Here is a 17,686-nt window from a genome sequence, read left to right as displayed (position 1 = left end):
ATGCACATTAAATGCGCATTTAATGCGCATGTTATTGGCACCGTATTTTTTGCTTAACAAGTGCATTTTAATCTGTTAAAAAAAAACACTTTTTACTAGTGTGTTTATACATTTAAGTGTATTTTTTTTCCACGAAAAATACACTTAATTGCTTTTATTATGATAATAAGTGCGCTTAAGTTTATTTTTAAGTGCATTTATACACTTGAGTGTATTTTAAGACATACAAATAATACACTTCATGGTCAAAGTAAATTTTTTAAAGCGCATTAATACACTTGAGTGCATTTCCAGTCATTCAAATAATACACATTACAGAATTAAAAGCAAATTATTTAAGCGCATTAATACACTTGAGTGCATTTCCAGTCATACAAATAATACACTTATCAGTAACTAAAGTAATCTTTCAAGTGCATCAATACACTTGAGTGTATTTTAACTCATACAAATAATACACTTCATGGAGTATTCAAAGTGAATTTTTTAAGCGCATTAATACACTTGAGTGCAATTCCAGACTTACAAATAAAACACTTCATTGAGTATTCAAAGTGAATTTTTGTAAGCGCATTAATACACTTGAGTGCATTTCCACTGATACAAATAATACACCTTACAAAATTGAAAGTGAATTTTTTTAAGCGCATTAATACACTTGAGTGCATTCCCGGTCATACAAATAATACACCTTACAATATTAAAAGTGAATTTTTAAGCGCATTAATACACTTGAGTGCATTTTCAGTCATACAAATGATACACTTTTTGAAGTGTTGGAAGTGAATTTTTTAAGCGCATTATACGCTCAAGTGTACTTTTCATCACTTCAAATTAATATGCTTAAAAATTAACCAAATTTAAAAAAAATCCCAGCATTTTGAAGTCAGCATTCATTCTTTAAATGAAAGGTTAGTGTAAACACATACATAAAAAACAAAAAGTACAATTCAATAGATAAATACACACTTTTATTAGAATGTTAAACCTTAAAAAACAAATGTTACATATCTACATAAAAGAGAGGATTCAAACGGGCTATTGCCTATCTGGAATTAACAATTGAAAATATCAAGCTCATACCAGTGATTTTTCTCCCCTCTGATTACCGGTAACTGATTAACAGCCAAATACAGGTGGTTTCCACTTCAAAAATATTAAAGTTTTCCCCTCCTTAAGCTGAAATGTTTTTCCTATCATTTACTGTATTTTTATATACTACATTAATTCCAAATCCCTTTTTGAAAGCAGCACATTTAATTCAATCATATTCTGAATCCTAATATATAATAAATGAACAGTATTCATGAAATTTATATAAATCTATACCTTATTTTTAAGATCTTCCTTTTTTTGTTCATTATTGCGCTAAAACATGCCCTTCTGAGAGCCAGTACGTACAGGTTGTTTTGAATTTCCAAAGAAAATCACTGCATACATGCTGACAATATTTAGCAGCTTAGCCCTTGTCACTATATTTGTTGTTATACACTGTTCCTTACAAAGAATGCATTCATAAACAACCCTTAATAGAGCACTTCACCAGCTGATCAGGTCTGAATACTACTGTCATGGTCTGTGAGGCGCTTCTCGTGCATGATCTCATTTGAGATCAGGTCCTGAAAGATATTTTATAATGTAAGTGTTAAATATTGCTGTTATGGTAATCTTGTTCAACAGTTGCTATAAATATCATAAATTTAAATCAAAACAAGTTTGTTGGCTTGTTGTTTTTGTTTGTTTATTTTTGCAATTTTAATCTCGTGATCACATGTGACTTTACGCTTTTCATAAATAATTTAAAGAAATTACGTTTGATAGAAAATACTGTTAATAAATGTACTAATATATGTGGTCTCCTTTGGCTGTGTGGACTGGTCGGAAGTGTGACGTCTTTGAATTGCAATAACCTTTATTATATAGTTTTACCTCTCAACAAATCCATCTTTTCTTGGTCAAGGACAAGCTACAGGGCACGGTTTCCCACTCCTGTTCCCCTCAATTTGGCCTGCTCGTGCAGGGTAAAACCTGGTATACATGTCCATACATCAGGTAGTCCCCTTTTTGCTCCCTTTTTTGGCAGGCGATGATGCACACTCTGTCCAATGGATCTTCCGATCAATGTAAATTTCACCTTGGGGTTTAACCTTCAAATATAAAATATTAAAGTTCTGATTAAATATGGGGGAAAGAAATCTGTTCATTAATGACAGGAAATAGGTATAAATAAATTTTAAGATGACAATAACCATAAAATACAGCCATAATAATTCAAATGGTGTTTTTTTCCTTAAAATTGCATTACATTTACTCATCCAGTTTCATTTCCCAGTGACAATACATAAATATGATAATGATCATAATTAATTTAATTAAAAAGAGATGCAGAAATGAAAATACAAACCTGTTACAGCTGTTCCTCAGCATTCCAAAAAAACAAAAACGGCAGTTGTTGATCACTTTAACCACCCACTATGAATCTTCTTTGCAACAAACTTATTGTTGATTTACACATTGTAGTAAATACACATTGTTTTCATCACACAATAGTTCATGTGCTGAAAGAATTTCAAGACATTTGACACTAGAATTAATGTTGCTGAATTATACCTAAAAATTTAGCTCAATTTAAGTTGCTGAAACCAAATTGTTTACAAAAATAACTTCCTGTCCTCAAAATAACTTACTGTGCTCCAGCCAATCAAAAGTGGTTTGTTTTCAAATAGATGGTCCCAGAACCAATCAAAATTCTATAAACACCCCTTTGTTTTGGCTAGATGGAGCACTGATAGGGATTAGTGTTTATGATGCTAATTGATCTCTTATCTGATCCAGATCTTATCTGATATTTATTGAATAATACACAGCACACTTAGCATATTATATTTAATTGTGAATATTTCAATATAACATACTGAATGGTGTTGGGAAATAAATATAATATTATAAATATTATTTAAATTGTCTTTTAAAATGTATGTTAATAGTCAATGTGGTAGACATTAATTGAATTGGGGTTAAATATCAGTGTAAGAAAGTTCAAATACTTGTTTTTTATGTTGTCGAGATATAATTGATTCTGGCAAGCCCACATAATTTTTTTGACACTTTTAATTTTTTTAATTATTTACCCACAGCCTGATTTAGTTGTACTTTTCCCTTTAAAAGCTGCTCTACTGATTCACATATTTTATGAGCAGACAAATTGCAATAATAAGACCATAAACATTATGTGAAGATAAAAAAGAATTCAGTACAATCCTCCTATTAAACACTATATCTCTGTCCTTTAACTTCAGTTATTTGCTATAGTGTTGCTCTTTTTTATGAAGATGCTCTGAAACTACACTTGTACAGAAAGAATATTTTTTTTGCAAATCAGAAGATACACTAATATGCACAAAAAATGCACTTCATTAAAAAAAATGCACTTATTGCATAAAAAGATGCACTTTGTCTACAGAAGATACACTTAAAGAACAGTAAAATACACTTAAAGATAATGAAAATACAGAAAAAATGCACTTTAGTGCACTTAATTATGAAAAAAATGCAGAAAAAATACACTTTTCAGTAAAAATGCAGAAAAAATACACTTTATAAAGCGTATTTTGTTAAAAAGTGTATTTTATTTTGAGAAGGGTTTGTTCCAATTAAATTCTTGTTCTTGAAGAAGGCTTTGCCATTTATTTTGAATCTTGGAGTTTTCTGCAGGGTGTTTAATTTGTAGTTTGTAAAATATTTTATTTGTTTTGTTTTGTTTTGCAAGTATGTTTTCCGTGAATGATGTTTGAGTACATGGTGTGTTATTTGTATTAATTATAGATTTAATATGTATGGGTATGCTTGAAAATTTAATCAATGTGGAAAATTTATTTGCTCGTATTGGTATTATCTAGATATCTTTTAACCCAGCTGCATTTGATTGCATTCAAGAATGAGTCGATATCCGTTAATTGAATACCTCCATTTTCTACAGATTGAATTAACTGCATTCGCTTAATTTTATCAGGTTTACCGTCCCATATGAAATTAAAGATTTCTGATTGTATATCTTTAATGATAGCATTTGGTGGGTTTGGGAGAATTGTTAGTGTATAAATTAATTTAGGGAGTGCAAACGTTTTCTGCAACACCGTGTTTTTTTCTGATTAGTGTAAGTTTACGATGCTGACATGATTTTAAACAATTTTAAATTTTTTGTAATTTAGGCAATATGTTTTTTAGAACTGTTTCATTTTCATTGTTTGTAAAGGATATTCCTAACGTTGTTGCTTCATCTGATGTCCAGTGGAATTTCATTTCTTTATTAAGTTGAATACTGTGAAACCATTATTAATCGTCAGGCATTAATTTTCATAAATTTCGTCAGTCGACCGATCGGCGAATTTAAGATCCTAACGAACAATCATGCTCTATGTTTGAACAAAATCAAACACTAACATGAACAATATTTTAAAACTTTACCGTAGACATGAGGCATTAAATTCCAACATAATCCATGCACACATTCACTGCTGTTTCGTAATCAAGATTAATCCGGTTTTGACACAAAGGGATGTAGATTTCACAATTTACTTAACTGACACGTTACACTTCTTTAAAATGCGTGTGCAATACAGCTGTATCGAATGCGTTGACTTCGTTTATGTAGAATGGTAATGAATTAGCGCTAATTGTTTATAACTTTATTACCCATTAGGTGCATTGTGTTTTTCAGGGGTGTTGCATATTAGCCATCACGCAGCGAATGCCGATGAAAGACAATAAACCAAATGAAAAGATGACGATGTGTGATCAACATGCGTTTTTATCACAAACTAATAAAGAATATTTTAATTTCTGTTTGTTGTTTGATTGTTTGCGTTTAACCACACTTATTACTATTTTATATGTATCAATTTATTTATTTTTAAATTATCGACATTATTGATTTATATACCGGCAGTTTACTTTTTAAGAACAAACACACACATAGAGTTTATAATTTTAATGTTGATATCAGAATAAAAAAGCTTTTTATTAAAAAAAAACACTTAACAAACTGGAACCTCTTTCGTATAACACAAACAGTTTTAAAACGGTATTGACAGCATTTTAATAAAAATCATACCAACTAGAACACATACCCATACGATTGTTATCAGTATGGCCATTATAATAATAGAATAAGACTAATTGGTAATTGGCTTCGTTGTTACAAACACTCGTTAACGGTTATTCAATCCCACTTGTCCGCTAATCATAACAATGAACGTGTGAATGGCATACATTAAGAGGGTCCATTACTGTCCCTTGATAACAAAAGACTAGTTAATTGGCATGTGACAAACAGGCCCCACCTCCTGCAGTGATTCTCAAGTGTGTTGCGCATTTGTATCACGAATTTTCGCAACTGCGATTGATCGCGATTATGTATTACACACAAATCGGATATTGACTGACGCATTTTTTTTTAAAATTCAAAATCAGAAATCGGCGAATTTAAGTGCTGACGAAATCGTCATTTTTATAAAAATGACGAAATTTTGTGCTGTCGAAAATAAATGGTTTCACAGTATTACTTTGTTTAAATTTACCTACTCGTAGCACAGTGCATTTACTTTTGTTTAGTTTTAGACCTGATGCCGTTCCTTAAAAGGTTAGTGATTCTATAAGGTTATTGAATGAGTCACTATTGTCATTTAAAAAATAAGTTGCTATTACTTTGATGTTATGTGTATTTACATGCGTGTACAAGTGATTAATTATGGACTAAATATGAGGTTCAGCAAGCCATCTAAGAAGCCAAAGAAAACTCAATAGACAGAGGCTTTTCATGTTTCTTAGAATATACTGTTATTCCTATCATGTACAAGATAAAAATTGTTTTTAATATATGTTTATGATATGTATCCGCACTGCAAATTTATTAAAATCCCCATTAAAGCTGTATTAAACACATTACTATAATGCAGAGTTTAATATAAAGCAGCGTGCTTGGGCAATCCCTGAAATACCCCTGCGAAGATTTGTTCTAGAAATTGGAACGGTTCTGGAACTGTTCTAGAACATCAAGAACAGTTCTAGAATGTTCCATATTCGCGTTCTAGAACTTATGTTCTGGAATTGTTCCAGAACTGTTTTCTAGAATAATTCCAGACATTTGTGGAACAAGGCTTAGTTCTGAAACTGTTCCAATAATATACAAGAACATTTTTAGAACAAAATAAGTTCAAGAAATTTCTAAAAATGTTCTAAACTGTAGTTCTAGAACACATTTAGAACTCTTTAAGAACCAGTAAGTTCTACAAACATTCTAGTGGGGAATAAGAACACATATAGAACAGGTCTAGAACCAAAGTCTACAATTGTCCTACAATTGTTCTACATATTTAAAATAAACTAGTTCAGACAGTGATAATTTGACTTCTTTCAAATTATATTTCAAAACAATTTTCACATTGAAACTTTGCTTGCTGTGGTGTCTGCAAGATATTGCTGTCATATCATGAGATATATATATATATCATACACAAACAGAGGACTAATGCTAAGGAGGAGTGTTTGTTGATAGGTCTGGGATACTTTGTATTATTTCTAATCTTAAAACATTATGTGGGTACTCACTAGAAACAACGTTACGAGGCACTCCTAATGAGTATCCAAACATAAGCTTTTATGGAGAACTGGAGAAAATTATCCCTGAAATACCAAAAAGTACTTCTCCTTTAAGTCCTTACAAAATCTTCTGCTACACACATACATATACATGTATATAACTGACTATAATTTGTTACCAAATTACACATTATTTAATTTTTTTTTTACTGTATCTGTTCAGAATTCTGCATACTTAGTGTCTTCTGAATTTGCATGTAATCTTGTGTCAATTAAAACACTAGGACTTCACAGAGTTCCTCAACATTCACCATCACAAGAATCTCAGAGAACTAAACTGGAATTAGGTGACTAACTACAGGAGCTTCTGGTAACTGTAATGGGTGGATTTCATCCATCTTTTTCATAACATTATTCAGATATTTGTGTAGTTTTTCTACATTAAATCTGTCTCCAATAGTGTGTAGAACGTGGCACTGGAAGTGTTTCATCATCAAAATACAGTTTCTTCACACGCTTCAGTGGACCTGGAAAAAAGACATATGAATGTATATTTTGAAACAAATATAAACTCTTTAACTCATTAACAGGTTTATAATTACAGAAACTTAATTCACAAGCAAATGATTGTGGTTTACACAAATCAACATGTTCAAACAAAATTAAATTCTGTACAGTATCAGGTTGTTTTGCTCCCAAGTAGTTTCCTTTCCCCTAGTTGTTTTGCCTCCCAAGTAGTTACCACGGCCATTCTACCTCATGTGTGAGCCACACTACCAAGTGTGTAACTACTTCTGGAAGGCAACATAATTTGGACAAAATAACACTTGTTTTTTTCGTTTTATGTAAACCAAGTGTTTTCTTCTGTAATGATGTTTTAGAAATATGCTTTCCTTAAGTTAAAATTTCAGTAATTAACCTTATTCAGTCAGGCATTCCAGAATACATGGGTGTAAAGGTGACCAATGTCATTTTACTCTTGCATGTTATTAATGTTAATTTCACAAATTTTTAGATTATTTAATGTTTTGCCAAGTCTCGTCTTCTTGAAGTCATCGATAGATTAAAGTCTCATAATAAACTATTCCCGGGCCTCAAGAAGTTATTTTAGTGAGCATCACAGGTCTATAATCCCAGCCTGAAGTTGCGTGCAATGAGACTTTCAATGTAAACATTGAGCATTGTTAAATACTGAAATCACTTGCCTAACTTGCAGTGTAATCTTCAAAAAAATAAGCATTGGTGTTTATGTGGTTTAAAAAAATGATAACCAGTTATAAAACAGAAAAAAAAAATGCGTCCATTTGCCTTATACTCGCCCTTCAGCAAATGGACCATTTATGAATTGTAATAACAGCTGTATTAAGAATAGTGTTCGACCCACAATACACGTTGACTTACTTAACCCGTGTTTCGAAGGTACAGTTAAGTCCGGTAATCTTGCGCGTCCGGTAATCTTGCGCACTTCGCATTTGCGAATCTCGCAGACGACGAATGGTTTTCTTTAGTGATGAAAGATGGAATTTCACATTTTTAAGAATTAACGGATTTAAAAGTTACGTATTCCATGCAAAATTAAATTCGATCATTACATTTAAACACCGGTTGCGTCATCCCTATACATGGTAAACACTGGCCTTCTTACGAAAACTTCAAAATGAATCACAAATTCCCTGCAGTCTTTAGCGTTTTCATACTTTAAATTAAGAATTCATAAATCCAATGTGTAATTAAGCATTCCATTGCACAATATCCGATCAGTTATGGTATTTTTTGCCATGAAAATATATCGCATCAGACGACATAGTCATCATTTCCCGCCATTCTGTCAAACCAATTTGGTATGATCTCCGCATGCGCAATGGCCTAGTTTTGATATTTTCTGTACACTATGGAAGCATGATCGTGGTATCAAACCTGTTATGCTTTTTTTTCACGCATACCGGTACTTTTTTATTACATTGTTGTAATTGTCCACTATTATTAGTGATTATATATTTTTTTATTTGTAGTGAACAAAAACTGCACTAGAAATCCACATTTAATTTCAATGGTTTTGCAAACTGATTTTTAAAATATTTTTCTGGAATGTTTTTTGTCAATAATTGGACACCATATGTCTACAATTTTGCCTAAACGAGGTCATTATACAAAGTGCGCAAGATTACCGGACACTGATAGTTTGATAATGAGGTGAGTCATGTTTGTTTTGAAATCAAATCGGACAGTTCTTCACTGAATTTATCAGATATTTTTGTGTTAATAAGCACATGAACTTATAATTTTCATAATAAATTTAGATATTATGTTGCCAATTTATAAAAGAACATGTTTTTAAAACAATTGACCCTTAACTGCGCAAGATTACCGGACAGCATCGTAAGAACTCTCTGTCTGGTTGATTATTCTTTATCACATATCAAGCACTGGTACTTACCATTTTCCGATACATGAAGATGGTTTTCCTTTCGATGTGTCGTTTAACTTAACATGAAGATATGAATTTAGTAAGGAGGGATTAATTTTAAGTTGGAAAATTAAATTCCAAAGCTTATTTCAGCACCGCATCATACGGGTCTCTGAAAATCTACCCAGCCTAACCCCAAATGTAAGAGATAATTTCATTGGCCAAAATTCACAAAACAGAGCTGACTGGTTTTTATTTTATTTACGTAGACTGTCAGCGGAGCAGCATTAACGAAAAACAGTTGGGTGCATATAAGCGCGCTTTTTTTAAATGGCAGACGTTATTTTCTTGTTCAATCGCGTATGAGCTTTATCGAACCACAAAATGTAGTCGCACCCAAAATAGATGTTGCTCACTACCAGGAGGGAGATCTCATCAAAGCCACTTACCAAAAACAAACATACGATGCGGTGATCAGTGAAATCCATCGTAAGTAAATTCGTTTGATAGCCAAACTTTTTGGTACCAATCTAAAAGGTTCTTGAAATTCAAGTTGAATGGGGCGAACACTTTTTTATGACTGAAAGCGTTAAGCCCGCCTCGTCACTAATGTTAATAAATTCCTGTCGGAGAATACCGCAAAATGATATTTCAGTTCGCTCAACGCGGACCTATTTGACGAGGCGGTGTCTCGGTTAACAATGTCCCCTAAAAATGTCCATATTTCAATCGCCGTAGAGCAAGTATATTTCACTTACTGTTTATAACACTGTGTATTGATAAAAAACACAAAGTATTGAAATAAATCAATATTAAAGTTAAGGGGTCTTCCTGATCATTGTTAAACAATTTGTTGTAAATAGTACAGGTTCGGGCAATCATATTTTCGGATAACGAAAAATAATCTTGTAAATAAATATATTGTCATAATAATAATATTAAAATTTGTATATACTGTTGATTACAGATGACGAGGTTTCTCTTAAGCAAGCAAAGCGACCGCCTTAGCATGCTTTCGAGGCAACTTAAGATAGGAAAAAAACTCAAGGTAGGTATTATTTTCAAGGCATGTTCACAGTTCAGTGACAGGCAGGCAGTCCAAAATTACAGGCTTTAATATTTATGAATGTGAGTTGGACACTTAAATGAGACTCAAGAAATTCAATTTGCCTCCATTGAATAAGTGTTATTAAAAGTATTTTTTTTATCAGTTGGTCAACACTGCCTATAGATATATGATTTTTTCCCTGTTATAAATGAAACATGAACACATTGTTCACAGTTATCCAATTTCACACTCACTCACTAGCCAGGGGTGAGTGAATTTATTTGAAAAAAAAATCTGATGAACAAACGTTCGATAACATTAGCTAATTGTTTGTATGAGTAACTACTCAGTCTAGCCAGAATTTCCAAATGTGAAATTTGATAGACTAAAACAAAGTATTCATGATCGCATGACACAATGCTCAAGTTTGGTTTTCAACACATTTCATGAATGATTTTAGAGTTCAGTGATCAAACACCAACAGAGCCCCGTGATAAGTTGCCTGTAAAGAGGAGCATGAACCCATCAGATGCCTCCGAAGATATTGACCTGACTAACAATGCTGCAAAGCAAAATCTCAGTAGTATGTTGGTTGTCTAATACTTTTTATTCTAATCCCTTAGAAATATATAAAATCCAGTACTTAATGCGTTCAAATCATAAAAACCTGCAACAGTGTCTTGAATATATTGCGTTCGTATTTAAGTTGGTGCTGAATGTCAAATTGTGTTATCCATCACCAGTTTACTTACAAGGTTTGCTGTATTGAAGCATTCTCAATTTGAAAATACTAATGTTGTGATCAAATGTGTAATTATTTGTTTGAATACTTTGATAATAAGTACACTCAATATTGACTAAATAAAAAGACGTTATGTCTATATTTGTAATACTGTCCAGCTGGATCATTTCGACTTCTTGTTTAGTTTAAGATGTGACTACATTTGTTATCTAAATGATTTCAGAGCAAAGTGCTCAAACACCTACAGAGCCTCGTGACAAGTTGCTTGTACACAGAAGAGCCTGATCCCATCAGATGCCTCCAAAGAGATTGAAAAGAACTGTTTACGGACATTTTCAGAACTGTTTTAGAACATTTGTTCCAGACTTATTTGAAGCAACCCTTCGAAACTGTTCTAAACATTTCTAGAATTGTACTGGAACACACCGGCTAGAACTGTTCTGTAATCATACTGAAAATGTTCTAGAATTATTCTGGAACAGTTGTTGAACGTTAAATGAGAAAAAAAATTTAGAACAATTCTATAACAGTTCTGGAAATTTATTCAAGAAAAATTCTGGAATAGTTCTAGAACGATAGTTCAAGAATTGTTCTAGAACAGTTGTTGAACGTTAAATGAGAAAAATTTCTAGAACAATTCTATAACAGTTCTGGAAATTTATTCAAGAAAAATTCTGGAATAGTTCTAGAACGCTAGTTCAAGAGTTGTTCTAGAACAAACCTCCAGAACTGTTTCAGAACAAATTGTTCTAGAAATTATTCTCATTTAACGTTCAACAACTGTTCTAAATCGTTCTAGAGCATTTTAAGGATGATTCCAGAACACTTCTAGTCATTAGTTCCAGTACAATTCTAGAAATGTTATAGAACAGTTCTAAAAATCTTCGCAGGGGCAGCTACGCCAAAAAAACTAATTAGTGCTCTATACCCATGTTTAGGTCAGAGTTGTTGACACCCTGTGAACTGCTAGGGTAACAAGTAATGCATAAACAACAAAGTACGGATCAACAGGGCTGTCTTTATGACTACCTAATTCGTGAGTAAAAGTATTACTCGCAGATTTATTTTCTATTTATTTTCATCAATTATCTTGTTGTGTATTATGACTTTGTATGTGGTGTCCAAAATCAAAAGTTTTGCACAGGGAATTTCCATATTCCATAATGAATTCTTAGTAAGATAGGTATTATATATTCAAACAATATTCATTTAATATGATTATGATTGCATTTTGTCTTTATATTCAGTTCTTATTACCATTATTATCATACCTACTATGCTTTCTGAACGTCAAAACAGAGCCATATTAAAGTGCACACACATCTCGACCCCTGCGTTGAGACACACTCTTTATACATGTGAATGGGTTCTGTTCGTTTCAAACTTGCGATATGAAAAGCTATAACATAATTTTGAAAACTGAGTTGCGTCTAAGATTTTGCAATAGCGAACAACTGCAGTGCTTTGATTCCCAAATGTATTCATTGTTTTAAATATGTATTGCACTACCGGTAAACAGTATTGCTTTATCATGGTTTGCATACATACATATTATCAGTTGGTAAATTTTAAACAAAACAAAGTTGATTTGTAATGATAAAGTTATTTCCATTTTAGTAACATTCCGATAGGTTTTTAATTTCTTCTATTGAGCTTACATGACAATTAAATTCGCTGAACGGAATTCGCTGGGGGAGATATATCATGTTTAATGTATTCAAGCCTATAAACTCACCTTCCAAAGTTTTTTTCTTTATTTATCAATGACAGGAACAAAGAAGCAGTCTGATTGTTTTGTATTTACAATAATGTGCTTATACACTAATGGTTGCCTTTTGTATGCTTACATTTCTTTTAAAATTGGAATTTCAATAGCAAAGACATTCACACGGTCCACTGTTGGCATTATTGTAATCGGAGATATTTGTTAAATATCAAGATACGACTGTTTTGCACTTTAAATCTTGTAATGTTTGATTTTAATTTTTATGCGAAAAGGTTGTTTCTGAAAATCAGATCAGTTTTTTTCTGGTCAAATGTCTTAATATGAAGAATTTTATTCTATATACTTGAAATATGTGTTTATTGAAATATTTTTTTTTAATGATGGAAGTAATATTACATTTTATATTCATTTGATTTCAAGTTGAATTACCTGGGGGACATGAAATGTATTGCATTGTGCTTGTTTTTTAACCAATCTAACTATAACTTTAAAGTATTATCAGTTTATTTAAAAAAAATGTTATTATTTAAAGGTATGCAGACAAACTAGAAACTGAAAAATGATCATAAATCAATGACTGTACAAAATTATTAAGTAGAAGACCAATACATAAAAAGAGAAAAGTTTTCATCATATCTTTACATCTTTCTTAAATCATTTAATATTTGTATTGTTAATATTATAATTCAACAGAGTTAAAGTCAAAACAAGTTAATCTTATCAGATTATTTTATTTAAAAAATTATAATGAACTTTTTTATTTATTAAAAGCAGGTCTAACTTTCTGAATTCAATTAGTAAGGTTTTTTTATCTGATTTCGGGGAAAGGGCCTGGCCTTTTTTGAGGGGAAAAAAATCGCGCGAAATGCTGGATTTGGGGGGGAAAAATCACGCGAAACGCCGGATTTTGGGGAAAATAAGGAAAGTCTTTAACAATCAATTCTTCATATTTTGCTGTTTTTAAAACAAATTCAAGGCAACAGATAATTTAATTATGCAATATTTTATATTTTCTACACTGGATCATGTTAACTTATGTATTTAAAGTTAAAAAAAAAAAAAAAAAAATATATTTTAGGGGAAAACAATAAAGTCTGGGGGAAAATTTACCTGATGAGGGGAAAAAAAATCTGAGGGGAAAGGGCCGATTTTCGGCGGGTCCCAAAGAAGGAAAAAAAAGCCCTGAATACAAAGTATTCAAATATAATTGTGATATAAGAACAATGATAAGACAGAAACAAGAACAAAATCCTATTGATCTTTTTCCTACCTTTTGAGCATTATATTATAAGTGTCTCAGTCTGACATGTTACGCACTGGTACCAGTGTCACCGTCTGACCAGCTACAAACTAGTACCATTGTCTCAGTCTGACATGCTACGCACTGGTACCAGTGTCACTGTCTGACCAGCTACTAACTAGTACCATTGTCTCAGTCTATGTACTAGTACAATTGTCTCAGTTTGATGGGAGACATACTGGTACCATTGTCGCAGTCTGACATTCTATTATACTGGTACCATTGTCACAATTTGACATGCTACATACTGGTACCATTGTCAGCATCTGACATGCTACATAATGGTATAATTGTAACAGTTTTACATGCTACGTACTGGTACCATTGTCACAGTCTCACATAAAATTGCTAGGTACTGGTATAATTGTCACAATCTGACAAGCTACGTACTGGTTAAATTGTCACAGTCTCACATGCTACATACTGTCTGGTAAAATTTTCACAGTCTGACATGCTACATACTGGTACGATTGTCACAGTCTAACATTATACATATCAGTACCATTTTCACAGTCTGACATGCTATGTACACGTACCACTGTCACAGTCTCACTTGCTTATAAGATATACTGGTATAATTTTAACAGTGTGACATGCTACGTACTGGTACCAGTGTCACAGTCTGGCATGCCACATACTGGTACCATTATCACAGTCACAGATGCTAAGCACTGGTACCATTGTCACAGTCTCAAATGCTACCTACTTGTACTATTGTCTCAGTCTCAGATGCTAGGTACTGGTACAATTGTAACAGTCTGACATGCTACGGACTGGTACCATTGTAACAGTCTGACATGCTACGTACTGGTACCAATGTCACAGTCTGACAAATGCTACGCACTGGTACCATTGTCACAGTCTCAGATGCTACATACTGGTATAATTGTAACAGTCTGACATAATTACGGACTGGTACCGTTTTAACAGTCTGACATGCTACGTACTTCCCGTCTGTAGATCTGCCGTGGAATCATATGGAATTCTATGGAAATCGTTAGATGGAATTCCGTGGAGTATTGGCACTAACTTTCCATCCGATTCCATGCAATCAATGGAAAAGTGAAAAAAAAAACAGAAGGGGGGCTTGATATGGGATGGAATTCCATAAAATGCCGTGGAATTCCATAGAATTCCGTGGCATTCCATATAATGCCGTGGAATTCCATAGAATGCCGTGGAATTCCATAGAATGCCGTGGAATTCCATAGAACGCCGTGGAATTCCATAGAACGCCGTGGAATTCCATAGAATGCCGTGGAATTCCATAGAATGCCGTGGAATTCCATAGAATGCCGTGGAATTCCATAGAATGCCGTGGAATTCCGTGAAAAGCTATGGAATTTAATAAAAAGCTGGAATAAAATAGAAAAAAACACAGATTATAGATCAAAGGCATTTGATTGATTTTGAAAAACAAATGTGAATGTAACTAAAGGTTTCATCATAGAAGTTAAACAAGAACAAGATCTGGCATCAATCATTAACCACACACATGCAGTCACAGTACATATTCAACAAGAGTTCCGCGGTCGGAGATGACCGCATTGAAGCCGGATTTTTGATTTAAATGACAGGAAAGTACTAGGTACAAGCATACCAAAGTTATAACATGGAATAAGAACTTTAACATTTTTACCTACCAAAGTTATAAGAACTTTAACATTTTTACATTCAAGGTCACAGTGACCTTGACCTTAGAATGAATGACCTTGAAATGACCAGTGGTCATGTAAGTGTGCTTGCAAACCTTCATGTCAAGTTTGAAGACTCTATGTCCAAGCATACCAAAGTTATAACAATTTTAACATTTTAACATTTAAGGTCACAGTGACCTTGACCTTCAAATGAATGACATTGAAATGACCAGTGGTCATCTTCTAGTACTGGCCAATCTTTATTTCAAGTTTGAAGACTCTAGGTACAAGCATACCAAAGTTATAACATGAAATAAGAACTTTAACATTTTTACATTCAAGGTCACAGTGACCTTGACCTTCAAATGAATGACCTTGAAATGTCCAGTGGTTACTTACTAGTTCTGGCCAACCTTCATGTCAAGTTTCAAGACTCTAGGTCCAAGCATACCAAAGTTATAACAACTTTAACATTTTTACATTCAAGGTCACAGTGACCTTGACCTTCAAATGAATGACCTTGAAATGTCCAGTGGTTACTTACTAGTTCTGGCCAACCTTCATGTCAAGTTTCAAGACTCTAGGTCCAAGCATACCAAAGTTATAACAACTTTAACATTTTTATATTGAAGGTCACAGTGACCTTCACCTTCAAATGAATGACCTTGAAATGACCAGTGGTCATCTGTTAATCCTGGCCAACCTTCATGTCAAGTTTGAAGACTCTAGGTCCAAGCATACCAAAGTTATACCATGAAATAAGAACTTTAACATTTTTACATTCAAGGTCACAGTAACCTTGACCTTCAAATGAATGACCTTGAAATGACCAGTGGTTACTAACTAGTTATGGCCAACCTTCATGTCAAGTTTCAAGACTCTAGGTCCAAGCATACCAAAGTTATAACAACTTTAACATTTTTTATATTGAAGGTCACAGTGACCTTGACCTTCAAATGAATGACCTTGAAATGACCAGTGGTCATCTGTTAATCCTGGCCAACCTTCATGTCAAGTTTGAAGACTCTAGGTCCAAGCATACCAAAGTTATACCATGAAATAAGAACTTTAACATTTTCGAGCACGCCGCCACCCCGCCCGCCCGCCCGCCCCCCCGCCCGCCCGACAACATCAATCTATAAGCCGAGATTTTTTCGAAAAAAATCCGGCTAAAAATGAGTGGTTTTACATTTTCATAAAGTACCAACTCTCTTAACCACAGGCATGCATGCACACATTCAAAAACACATCCATAAACATGCATGCATATACAGGTGAGAAAAGAAAAACTTATAAAAGGCACAATATAAAACATAGAAGTAGAATTTTACATTTCTCTTATGACAAGTATACCTCCTTTCTCACATATGTTCATAAACACACACAATTACATGCACACACACATCACGCACAATTGTTCTAGAGTTTTTTCTCATAATTTTTAACGTTCAACAACTGTTCCTTATTAATTCTAGAACACTTTCAGTATGATAACAGAAGTTCAGTTCTAGTTGATGTGTTCCAGTACAATTCTAGAAAAGTTCTGAAGGTTAACTTCAAATATTTAAGTCTGAAACCAACTTTCTAGAAAACAAATTCCCATGCAGACAGCCAGTATTCAAGTACTGAGCATAGTTAATAATAATACATAACAAATTAACAACTGTTGTAAATTTGTTATTTATTATACTATGCTCAGTACTGTTGAACACGGACTTAATTCAATTATCCAAGTTTCAAATTCCTAAATTAAAAAAAAACACAAATAAATTAAGACAAAAAACAAACACAAAATACAATTCACAAAATAAATAACTGGTCCTTTTTATACAGGAAGTAACCAAAATAAAACATGTCACCAGCCACAGACTGCCAGGCTTAACACAGAGGCTAGTTTTTAAAAATGTTTGTCCAAGTCTTCCACTGCCATTTTCCTTTTCTTCTGAGAATATTGAACACCAGTCACTGCCTCCGGGTCTTTTTGATATGAGGTACATTGTATACTGCTCACATGTGCTCTACAGAATAAAAAAACATAAAAATGTCTAAAGCAAAGAGTTATTTACATTCAAACTATAACAAGAGATTGCAAAGCAATATGGTCCCCTACCTGTTAAACTTCACTATTTTAAGTTTGTTAAATATATTTGTTGCCATAGCAACCAGAATTCTTGCATTATACACAACATGAAATGACGTGCAAAATGTCCTTATTGTCATCTGTTC

Source organism: Dreissena polymorpha, chromosome 5, assembly GCF_020536995.1.
Source record: "Dreissena polymorpha isolate Duluth1 chromosome 5, UMN_Dpol_1.0, whole genome shotgun sequence".
NCBI lineage: Eukaryota > Metazoa > Mollusca > Bivalvia > Myida > Dreissenidae > Dreissena > Dreissena polymorpha.
This window is presented reverse-complemented; position numbering follows the sequence as displayed.